The following is an 11,784-nucleotide window of genomic DNA, read 5'->3' on the forward strand; positions in this document are numbered from 1 at the left end:
TAGTGGTTAAGTGTGCGGACTGTTATCTGAGAGAACTGGGTTTGATTCCCCAGTCCTCCACTTGCACCTGCTGGAATGGCCTTGAGTCAGCCATAGATCTGGCAGAGGTTGTCCTTGAAAGGGCAGCTTCTGGGAGAGCTCTCTCAGCCCCATCCACCTCACAGGGTGTCTGTTGTGGAGGAGGAAGATAAAGGAGATTGTGAGCCGCTCTGAGACTCTGAAGTTCAGAGTATAGGGCAGGATCATCATCATCATGATTTAATAAACATGAAGTGCAACCTTAAGCAGGTCTACTCAGATTTCTGCTTTCTCCCACAAAAGCATTCTTAGGACTGTACTGTATCATTACGTTATACTTATCATTGTATTTATCATTACATCCTGTGGTGGTGTTTCCTTATCTTTTGATTTACAAACCCATAGCATGATGCATGCACAACTCTGCTGCATTGATTAAAATTAGACTTCATTGATTAAGCAACTAACACTGTAATGAATTGAGGCCTAGGTTTGGGATAGAGATGGCTTTTGTGACTCTTTTGGGCAATTTCTGCCTTTAGATGGGCAAATGGAATGCATCTCTATTGTTGTTAGATGTGTCAGCAGCATGTGATATGATGGACCATGCAAAACTGCTGAGGGACGTGGAAGATGTTGGGGTAGAGCAGTGCTGAGGTGGGTCTGGTCTTGACTGTAGCAGGAGAAGCTGAATCAGCCCCTTGGGAATTGACAAGGGGATGCCACGAGGCTTTGTGTTATCTCCTACATTGTTTAATATGTCCCATTAATGAGATCTTCTACAGTTTTGGAATAGGTTGTCAACAATATGCTGATGACTCCCAGCTATACATTACCCTGGATGAGACTGCTGCTGTCTGTCTTAGCCTAGTGGCTGAATGCTGTAGTCAAATACATCTCAGATATTTGTTTTAATGTCTGTTAAAAGGTTTTAGTAGATTGTTTATTGCATTGTTTTTTTGAGTATTGAAGTTTTTTTGAGTATTCATCTGACTTTACGATCCAGTTTTATTGCATGGTTTATTATGTATCTCATTCTGGTCTTTAATGCATTGCTTTCTAATTCTTTCAAGTGGGTAGCTGTGTTGGTTTGTATTTGCATTGTACCTCTGAATCCTAACCCCCTTCTTTGCGCAACCCTTTCCCCACATTCTGACTGGGATATAAGGGCTTAGGAATCTCCTTTTCTGTCCGTATCTGACAAGGGAAAATTTGACTCTCAAAAGCTATACCCTGGAAATCTTGTTGGTCTAAGGCAGGCATGTCCAACTTTGAACAGGTCGTGATCTATTTTTTCTGGACAAAAGTGCTGGTGATCTACCACCATGAAAATTAAGTTTCAAATTAGTTTTGAATTAGATTTTAACCCACCAAAGTTGGGTTTCACCGCCCCCCCCCCCATTTACAATGTACCTTCTGTCATTAACTGGTAAGCAAAATAAGCAAAAACAAAACAGAGAGACGAAGATTCAGAAAGAATTCCAAACAGTTTTTTCTTAAATGTTTATTGTTATAACTTTTTTAACTGTCTTAATAACTTTCTTTAACTTTTATTGAGTAATTTGTGTTAAATGTAGGTCTCTTAAAGACAAAAATAAACTTTGGACAAGGCTGTAAAACAATTGGACTAATTTAATTGTTCTGAGAGGCTTTTCCCCCTTCTTTTTCTACACCAACCTACAGGGAAGCATCTAAGGAGGACGGAATCACTCCAGAGACTTCTCCAAATACAGATAAATGCATTTGCTTATCTAAACTATTTTAAACCAATTGCTAGGAAACTGAAGGAGCTGAGAAGGAGTCCTCTTAGCAACTATATTCTTAATTGAATGTTATCTCTAATCTTTTAAGACTGAGGCCAATTAGGTGATTCCTGCACCTGAGACTAAATGCCAGTCCTCTATGCTTGACTCTTTGCCAGCTCTATTGCTATTGCTATTTGACTGAAGTAGTTAAGATTTTGATTTAACACTTATTCATAACAAAGGAAATGGTGGCACTGATTTTGCTGTTTTATAGGGGTTTATTTCCCTTCTGGCCTTGAAACTGAAAATTGAATTGAGAGCCAAAACCTGCCAGCAGTTCACCAGAACAGCTTTGTGAGACTTGTAGCATAAGCTCTATTATGGAGGGGGGAAACTGACATTACCCATTTAGGAAGGATGGCATCCCCTAGGCAAGGAAGCAAATGAGGCTGGAAGACTTCTTTACCCCTAATAGATTTGCCTGCCTTGCTCAAGAGGAGGACTCTACCCATTCCTCTGAACAGACACTGATCTCAAATAACAGCAGTGATTCATGATCTTTGCTCAACCCCACCAGCAGGTCAGCTTGGTAAAGCTGAGGAACTGAGCCTATTAGCAGCACAGACAAACTTAATTGCTGTGTCACTCCCTAAAAATTATGATAAACTCTACTCGATAACAGCCTACTTCTCGGGAAGTGAAATGAATAACCTTGTACCAGATGGCTCCTTTAATCATCAAGGAAACCTAAGAAGCTGAATGGAAAATGAATGTGAGAGAACCTTGAACTCTAAGTTAAAACCTAATGGAACTATTTCATCTTCTCCTAATAGGAGGCCAGAGAGTGCTTCACTAATTTATGATCCAAATTGTGTGGTTATAAATGTTTTTCCTTACCAAGGAAGATATATAAACTGGTCTACTAGATGGTCCGCTAGGAAGCATCTAGCTTTTCTTCTTTAAACTAGACCATTTTCTATTGACCTTATTAAGGTTGAACAAATTCCAGATCCACTACACTATGAACGTTTCCTGCTGCTATTTTGCTCTAACCAAGTACCTACTAATGTGCTGGCACATTGTACTGAGTATGCTAAATTTGGGATTAAGTTTCAAAGATATTTTAGAGACCATGCTGTTCAACAATCAGTCCTGTTCAACAAATAGTCCCAAAGTTTTGCCCACTGAAAGGGAAGACAGGTAATACAATGAATAAACAGAAGAAGCAGAGTGGATTGAAACTTTCAGAATCATCCAATCCATCAATGTTAATGGATCTTTAGTCTCCTGTAAAAGTGCATCCTCCTGTTGGGACTGAGAAACTTCAGCCCCCTATGATGCCTGAAACTTTGTCTAGGCCAGGGTCTGAATTAATGGAAGTGCTAACCTCCAAACCTGCTGAAACAACTGAAGATGTTGAAGGTCTTCTTGCTTCCTTTGGGGCACTTCCCTCAACAGAGCAAGATGACCTGTGAAGTCGACATCAGGCTCTGTTGTCTTCCCTCAAAGAGATTAGAAATAACCCACATCTGCCAGCTGAGTCCCCCTCGCTTAACGCTGCCTTTCCCAAAACAATTGATAAGATTACAACAACATCAGATGTTCTGCCACAAAATACTAAACATATCCCTTTGGAGCCAGTGGTTATAGTAAAAAAAGGAACCCATGAAATCCCAGGATGGCCCCTGCCCAACTAACTCTTCCTCTAAGGCTCCTACGAAGCAACAACTCCCAAGTGTTCATATGAAAATATTATCCTGGAACATAACAGCTTGGGGCTGTAGATTGAAGGACCCTGTCATTAGGTCATAGGTCATATATATCAGATTTTCACATTATTATGGTTCAAGAAACTTGGGCTAGAGAGGGCATTAGTCTACCTGGCTTTACAGTTTTTGAAGTAGATGCCCACCCTAGCCTACCTAGTGGCCATCCAAAGGCTGGATTAACATGTTTCATCTCTTCAGATCTAAACTATATTGGGATATCCCAAATAACTGCTGAACAGTTTGCAATTGCATTATTGCTACAGTTTTCAGATTTCTCTCTGATAATCATCACAGTTTATTTTCCCCCTCTATCTATTCATAGAGAAATAGAATATCTTTGGAAGAGTTTGAGGGATTTTCTTGATGTGGTTACTCAACAATATCCTAGAGCTCTACTATGACATGATAGAGGTTTACAAGATTATGCATGGGATGGAGAAAGTAGAGAAAGAAGTACTTTTCTCCCTTTCTCACAATACAAGAACTTGTGGGCATTCAATGAAATTGCTGAGCAGTAGGGTTAGAACGGATAAAAGGAAGTATCGTATTTTTCGGACCATAAGGCGCTCCGGACCATAGGACGCACCTTCCTCCTGGGGGGCGATCCGCTGCGTCCGCCTCCGATCCCGGCGCTTCCCCCGCGCCTGCCTGCCTGGCTCCAGCTTCTTCCAGCAAGCGCTGGGATCGCTCCACACTGCCCCCACCACAAACCCAGCGCTTCGCAAGCGCCGGCTGCGGAGAGGGCAGCGTGCTTCCTCCGTGCCTGTCTGCCTGGCTCCAGCTCTGACTCTTACAGCAAGCACCAGGATCGCTCCCTCTGCCCTCCAATCCCAGCACTTGCTTTAAGCATCAGAGCTGGAGCCAGGCAGACAGGCACGGAGGAAGCACCGCCCTCTCCGCCAACCCAGCGCTTCGCAAGCGCCTGCTGTGGAGGGGGCAACGGATCCCCCCCCCGAGGAAGGTACCTTCGCTCCATAAGACGCACACACTTTCCCCCCCACTTTTTTTTTGGGGGGGAAGTGCATCTTATGGTCCGAAAAATATGGTACTTCTTCACCCAAAGGATGATTAACATGTGGAATTCATTGCCACAGGACGTGGTGCGGCTACAAGCATAGCCAGCTTCAAGAAGGGTTTGGATAAAAATATGGAGCAGGGGTCCATCAGTGGCTATTAGCCACAGCATATTATTGGAACTGTCTGGGGCAGTGATGCTCTGTATTCTTGGTACTTGGGGGGGGGGGGGGGCAAAGTGGAAGGGCTTCTAGCCCCACTTGTGAACCTCCTTTTTTTTGGCCACTACGTGACACAGAGTGTTGGACTGGATGGGCCATTGGCCTGATCCAACATGGCTTCTCTTATGTTCTTATTAGCAGGTGACTTTAATGCCTGTATTGGCCAGAATGACAATGCTCTGATAACAACTGTGGACAGGGGCTCTCCGACTAACCCCACATATCCTTATTTACATCAAAGAACATCAAAGGACTCTAAAGTAAATTTGGCAGGCAAACAGCTATTTAAATTTATGATGAATTATGGTCTGGTAATCCTAAATGGAATTGAGAATTGAGACCCCCCCCCCCCCCATGGGTGATTTCACCTGTGTTACACATAGAGGAGCTAGCGTAAATCGACTATGTACTGGTTTCAACCTACTTGTTGCCTAGGATTTGTGAATTTATGGTAGCTGACTATCATGCAGGTGACCACCTACCTCTACAGCTCACAATATCACTCTGTTTAGAGTGTGTGTTGCCACCCAGACCTTCACCTGAGCTGTGGCAAGGAGGGAAAACTTTGAGACCAATTAAATGGTATAGGAAGATCTTGTCTCACTAACCTGTTAGAGTTCTTTGAGGAGGTGAACAAACATGTGAACGAAGAGGACCCAATTGATGTTGTTTACCTTGACTTCCAGAAAGCTTTTGATAAAGTTTCTCATCAAAGGTTCCTTAGTAAACTGAAGAATCATGGGGTAAATGAACAAGTCCTCCTGTGGATCAAAAATTGGCTAATTAATAGGAAACAGAGAGTGAGTATAAATGGGCAATTTTCTCAGTGGAGGGTGGTAAGCAGTGGGGTGCCGCAGAGTTTGGTACTGGGTCCAGTACTTTTTAACTTGTTCATTAATGATTTGGAGTTGGGAGTAAGCAGTGAAGTGGCTAAGTTTGCGGATGACACTAAATTGTTCAGGTTGGTGAGAATCAGAGAGGATTGTGAGGCACTCCAAAGGGATCTGTTTAGGCTGGGTGAGTGGGTGTCAACATGACAAATGAGGTTCAATGTGGCCAAGTGCAAGGTAATGCACATTTGGGGCAAAGTCATGTTTGGTTTCTGGGAGTTCCTGCCTGGCTCATTGGAGCCTTAGAACTTAGCTTGGGGACAGAGGAACAATACGGAGCTTCCCGAGCCAATCACTGGCCCCCTGCTGGTTCAAACGACCCAATGGCATCCTAGTGCGGGAACTTGGAACTGTATATAGTTGGCCTCATTGGCCCAGTTGAGCAGTCTTCCAGTTCCACAGTTACTATGCTGTAACTTAATAAAGAGCTATAATCACTGCAACTGCGTCTTGTCTATGCATTGAACCCACTATATTATATTTACACAGCAAAAATCCAGGTGCAAAATGCATTATTTAGTGCTGTGTGAATGCACCCAGAGAGAGACATTCACAGAAAGTGAACCTAGCATTAAAAACTTAGCCCAGCCCCCTGGGGGAAATAAAAAAATTGGCCTTGTGCTTAAAAGAAAGCAAAGTAGGAACCAAGTGAACTTTGAGAGGAAGAGCATTTCATAAATGAGATGTCACTTCAGGAAAAGAAAAACCCTGTCTCTGGTTGTTACCTGCCTCACCTCTGAATGTAGAAGCACAGAGAGCAAGGCTTAAAAGGCAGATCTTGTGGAAGGCTGGACAATATGGCATGAGGCGGTCTTATGCCCAACCTTCCCTCCAATTAAACACAAACCAAGATGAAATTTACAGTAGAATATAAGAGATTTATGAAATCATGAAAAGTGAGAAGGAAGTGAAGAGAATGATATTTTCTCTCCTTTCATATCAGTAGAATTCAGCTATAGAGTTTGGACTGACAATCTTGAGTTTCAGATTGGCCATTGTTGATGATGGAATGCCAGATTAGAGATTTCTTGGTCTGATCCACTGTATCCATATCAATTTGTCCATATATTTTATATTTTATTTATATCCCACTTTTCTTCCTGATAAAGACCCAAAGTTTATCACATCATTCCCCTCTCCCTGACCTCATTCTCACCACAACTACCTTGCATGAAGCAGGTTAGGCTGTAGGAATGTGATATGACCAAGGTTCCCCATGAGCTTACATGGCAGAAGTTGTTGTCCCTGTTGTCTCAGGACCTAATCGCTATGCCACACCAGTTCTCATGTTCTTAATTCATTACTTTTTCTTGTCTGGCCTTCTGCTTATAAAGCCAATAAATTATAAATTTCATTCAAATGCTATTGATATTTCAAGTTTTGATCATCCCAGAGAACATCTTTCCTAGCTCAGTTGCACCTATCTTCAACCTAGCAATGGAAGTCCAAGCCAACAGCTAGTCCAGAAGATTGTCACAGGTCAGTAGTGCATGCCTGGACACAGGCCATTGCCTGCCTACCCCAGCAGCATGTCCAGAAATCTGTCACAGATCAGTAGTTTGTGGCTGAGGTTGATACAGGCTGTTGCCTTCCAACTATTTTTATTTGCAAAGGTTCCTTGAACTGACAAGGACATTGAGTGGGTTTTCTTGGACTCACACTTCATCACTATAACAACAACCCAGAGGTCAATCAGGATCACCTGAGCAACTGCGTCTGTAGGGCTTATAGGCCACATGCAGTGCCCACTTGCCATTATAAAAGGAAGCTGAAAACCCCTGAGGACTGATTGGTAATAGAGGTAACAACTTGGCAGTGCACCAATAGATGGGGATTCCGTCTGTTTAATGAACTTTAACAACATTAACCAGGAAACAGCTGCCACCTTCACAAATGCAATGCTTGCCAAAAAACCCCAAGAAGCAGCTACATTTTACAAAGGACTTTAGTCTGGCCCATGAAGGTGGCAGAAAAGTGGGTGCACGACATGATGTGGGTGAAATGGTACAGTAACATTGTCTCAGCCTGGGTAGCTTCTCCTTATTCATGTCCCTGGTGTTTTTTTGATTCCCTGGAAAATCATATTATAATATAGTGGGTTCAATGCAAGGAGGAGATGCGGTTGCAGTGATCATAGCTCTTTATTGAGTTACAGCATGGTAGCAGCTGAACAAAGAAGACTGCTGAACTGGGCCAACGGGGCCAACTATATACAGACCAAAATTCCTGTGCTAGGACGCCATTGGATCATTCATACCAGCAGGGGACCTGTGAGTGGAGCAGGGCAGCAGGGATTTGAATCCTACTGTCCATTGTTCCTGAGTCCCCAAGCTCAGTCCTAAAGGCTCCAATGAGCCAGACAGGAACATTTGTAATATTAGCCCACATACACAACACATATACTATTAATTGCTCTTCATAATGTTTATGATTAGTGTTGAGTAGGATTTATTGTTTGGCTGGCTTTACAGCCTGTTTCAGTTGCCTTCTTTAAAGACTTAATACCTCTGTTTTATCACCTATATGTTCTGATGCTTTACTGTTTTTTTGTGTTGTTCCTACTGCAGATTTTTAAAAATTCTCTAAGCAAGTTTTCCATTGGCAACTATGTAAGAGTAGGCACTAAATAATAGAATTATAGAATCATAAGTTGGAAGGTACCTCCAGGGTCATCTAGTCCAACCCCCTGCATAATACAGGAAATTCATAAATACCTCCCCTACACACACACACACAGAAGATGGCAAAAAAAAAACCCTCCAGGATCCCTGGCCAAACTGATCTGGAGAAAAATTGCTGTCTGACCCCAAAGTGTTGATCAGCATTTCCTGGGATGTAAGAAAAGGCCAGAGAACTAAGCACTAGTGCAACCTCTCCTGCCCTCCCTCATATGGTAAAGGTGAGGACATTCGACTGGAGAAGGGCAATGAGCAAGATTTCTTTGTATACTCATTTCTGTGTTGGTCAGTGGATGTGGTTCTCCATTTTTTTGTGTTTGTCATTGTTGTGTGGGCATGTTGCATGGTTTCTAGTTCTGATTTATGTGATATTCACCTGTAAAACATTCATTATTTCTTTGGGGTTGTATCCAACCATGCTGCTCAGCTAAGGCTGGCATGATGCTTTAGAGGAAGACACACCCTGCCAATGGAGTAATTTCTTGCACATTTTTGGACACACCATTATGTACATTTAATGTAGAATGTTGATATTCATGCACAAATAATTTTGTCCATAATTGTATAGGGGAGGAAATCAGTGCAGGGAAGCAGAAAAGGGCAAAGAAACCATCACAGGTTTATTTATTTATTTATTTATTTATTTATTTATAATTTGATTTTTAGCCCGCCCTTCCCATAGAACATGACTTCAGCAGAAGGGAGAAATGAAATCAAAACTAGGATTCTGAGGTGCAGGCAGCAGCAATGAGAAATTCACAGCTATTCTGAGAAAACCATATCTTACATAGCAGCTTTCCTCATATCCAAGGTGCATACCACAGGGCCTTTGCTGAGATCTCAGTGCCAGGTCTGCAATATTAATGGCACAAACCTCACAAGCAATAGAAAAGAGTAAGAGTCCAGTAGCACCTAAAAGACTAAAAAAAATTAGGGTGTGAGCTTTCATGAGTTACTGTTCAGTTCTTCAGAACAAGCGGTGCTTTCACACAGCAACTGTTTGCAAGTGGATTTTGCTATTCTCATACAGTAAAAATCCAGTTGCAAAGCAGGTTATTTAATGTGTGTGAATACACCCAAGGACACTGAGTGGGTTTTCTGAAGAAGTGAGCAGTGATAGGTTCATGATAGGTTCCTGATACACCTGCAAAAATAATGATTTTTCCATTGACCACTTCCCTTCCCTTGGTACCTGTTTTGAATAGTGTGTTTGCATGGTGGTGTACTATGTTGAACAGAGAACAACTACCAGCATTCAAAATAGTAATATATATATATATATATATATATATATATATATATATATATATATATATATATATATATATATATATATATATATATTAAAGTTAAAAAGTCTACAAGCGGACTCTCTGCACAACAATGGATTGCTCAAAAATACAAAAGAAAGTTGAAAACACACAATTCCTCTGTCCCTCACTCTATACATGCCCTAGTCGGTCATATTAAACTGAAAGTTGCAGAGTTCTTAAAGCTATCCATTACCTGGAAGCCTTTGTCTAGTCAGCCCTTTGTCTGTTCCATTTGAGAATGGCAGTCATCAGATGGAGTTCTGGTGTGAAAGCTCCTTCTGCCAGATATAATCAGCCAAGGAAAAAGGAAAGGTTCCCTGTGCAAGCACCAGTCATTTCCGACTCTGGGGTGACATTGCTTTCACAACGTTTTCACAGCAGACTTTTTACGGGGTGGTTTACCATTGCTTTCCCCAGTCTTTTACACTTTCCCCCCCAGCAAGCTGGGTACTCATTTTACCGACCTCAGAAGGATAGAAGGCTGAGTCAACCTTGACCCGGCTACCTGAATCCAGCTTCCGCCGGAATCAAACTCAGGTCGTGAGCAGAGAGTACTGCAGTACTGCTGCTTTACCACTCTGTGCCACGGGGCTGCTAATCAGCCAAGACAGACCTGCAAAAAATGGATCACTCCCTCCATTCCCAAAGACTTTGTTATCTCTGTTTTCTCATTCCTTGTGGATCAAAGAATGGTTTCCTTAAATCTCCAGAAAAATACAGTCTAGCTTCTTGGACCTCCAAGTCTCTATGTCCCTTCTGAAGTTCAGATCCCCAGTTAAAGTGCAAGCTGGCTATTTCATTGTCTCTGGCCAGGGAGTTCATTAGCATTTCCACCTCTTCTTCCTATCTTCAGCTAGGAAACTCATTGTAGAGATTATATCAATCCTAAACCTAAATTTCATTTCTTGCAATTTGTGCTTATGCACTTCCTGTTATGCTTCCCATATTATTTATGGTAGCCATAAACATCTTTCTGGAGTTTCTGCATCCATGCCTTTTGCCACTCATTCATGTATCATGAGTTGCCTTTCTTAGGGTTTTGTGAAATAGAGCCTTCCAATCAGGGCTTTATTTGTAGAAAAAGCCCAGCAGGAACTCATTTGCATATTAGGCCATACCCTTATGCCAAGCCAGCTGGAACTGTGTTCCTGTGCCTTCCTGCTCAAAGAAAGCCCTGATTCCAATTAGGTTTACCAGCCTCCAGGTGGGGCCTGGAGATCTCCAGCTGGCAGAGATCAGCTTCCTTGGAGAAAACGGCTGCTTTGGAGAGTGGACTCTATGGCATTGTACCATGCTGAGGCCCTTCCCCTCCCCAAACCCTGCCCTCTCCTGGATCCACCCCCCTTCAAATCTCCAGGTATTTTCTAATACAGGCCTGACAACCCTACATCCCAATAAACCATTTACCTCATATCAGAAACACCATTATGGATATGAACCTCAAAGTGGAGCCTGGCACTCTCTTTGAATTACTACTAATCTCCAGACAACAGAAATCTGGAGGAAATGGCAGGCTTGGGAAGCAGACTCCATGGTGTCACATTCTCACTGAGCTTCCTCCCAGGAATTTCTCAAAATTTAATTGACCATCCTAAACATTAGGGAACTTGTGAATTCCTGTTGCAAGTCATATGCTCTGTGTCAGCCCCTAGAGCCCAAGTGAGAAAGCTGAACTAAAAATGCCTTAAATAAATAAATTAATTGATAATAATAATAATAATAAATAACACCCACTAGAGTGGCCAAGTCCAATTCAAGAAATATCTGGGGACTTTGGGGGTGGAACCAGGAGCAAGGGTGTGACAAGCATAATTGAACTCCAAAGGGAGTTCTGGCCATCACATTTAAAGGGACCATACAATTTTTAAATGCCTTCCCTCCATTGGAAATAATGAAGGATAGGGGTACCTTCTTTTGGGGCTCCTATAATCGGACCTCCAGGTCCAATCCTTTTGAAACTTGGAGGGTGTTTTGAGGAGAGTCATCGGATGATATATGCTGCAGATTTGGTGCCTCTACCTCAAAAAACAGCCCTCCCCCTGAGCCCCAGATACTTGCAGATCATTTCTCCATTATACCCTATGGGAATCAGTCTCCATAGGGAATAATGGAGTGCCCAGCAGACATTTTCTTCCC

This window comes from Heteronotia binoei, chromosome 1 (genome assembly GCF_032191835.1).
Source record: "Heteronotia binoei isolate CCM8104 ecotype False Entrance Well chromosome 1, APGP_CSIRO_Hbin_v1, whole genome shotgun sequence".
In the NCBI taxonomy this organism is placed as follows: Eukaryota; Metazoa; Chordata; class Lepidosauria; order Squamata; family Gekkonidae; genus Heteronotia; species Heteronotia binoei.